We start from the raw sequence: 1,043 nt of genomic DNA, 5'->3' as shown, positions 1-1,043 counted from the left end.
CTCTTTTTTACTGTTCTTGTATAATGTATTTTTTACTGTTTTTTAGTAAGCGTTTAATAGAATTAGTAAAAAATTAATAGAACTAGTTGAACTAGTTCATTTTTAGTAAGAATTAGTTTATTTTTATTTGTAGTAAGTGCTTAGTTGAACTAGTTGAATTAATAGAACTAGTTTATTTTAGTAAGAAAATTTAGGTATATGAGATTTGGTGATCTAATTAGAATTTTACTATAGAACTAGTTTATTTTTAGTAAGAAAATTAATAGAACTAGTTTATTTTTAGGTGTATTTAATAGAATTCTAGGTTGATTCGTTTTGAAATGGACATGTCATATTTTGAACATGTCACATTTGTTGTTATTTTTTTAGTTAAAGCAATTATTCCCGCATGGACGTCGACGATGCCTATCCCACATCCTCGTCGTCGACTCGGCGGAGAAGGCCTGCTTGATCAGAGGGGCCATGACCGGGACTGGGCTCCGCCGGGCTGGTACTGGGAGGTGCTACCTTCCGAGGGGCGCAGCTTGGTGAGGAGCCAGCCCGTCGTTGACCTGAACCTTCTTTGGTGGTCACGTGTGCCAGTGACAGTGCGGAGGCTTGAGGACCCCGCGGAGGTGGTACGTCATCGTGTCAGCGAGGAGGATGAGCACGTCCGTCGCTACATGGTTGTGTTGGAGGGCAGGTTCTCCAATACCTGGCAGGTTCTTCAAGGATCTCACTGGAGCTATGATCTTTTAATGGTTCCTTCCTTTTAGGTGTCCACCGCCCGCGTCGATACCTATCGTTCGCTATGGTTTTAGCTGTATTAGTGATGTTATATGTATGATACTATTCGAGATGTATTAGTGATAATATTCGAGGATATACGGATGCAAGAGATGATTTAGTTTTGCTTATTGAATGCATGCTAACTTGAATACTAATTTATTTTACGATTTGGTTTTGCTTATTGAATGCGCAAATTGGAGAAGTACCCCTATTTTTAATGCTCAAATTAGACCCCACTATGCAAGGCGTATACATTTGATTAGTTGATAACTTAT

The sequence above is a fragment of the Triticum dicoccoides genome, chromosome 7A (assembly GCF_002162155.2).
Source record: "Triticum dicoccoides isolate Atlit2015 ecotype Zavitan chromosome 7A, WEW_v2.0, whole genome shotgun sequence".
Taxonomy (NCBI): Eukaryota; Viridiplantae; Streptophyta; class Magnoliopsida; order Poales; family Poaceae; genus Triticum; species Triticum dicoccoides.
Note: the sequence above shows the minus strand (reverse complement) of the source record.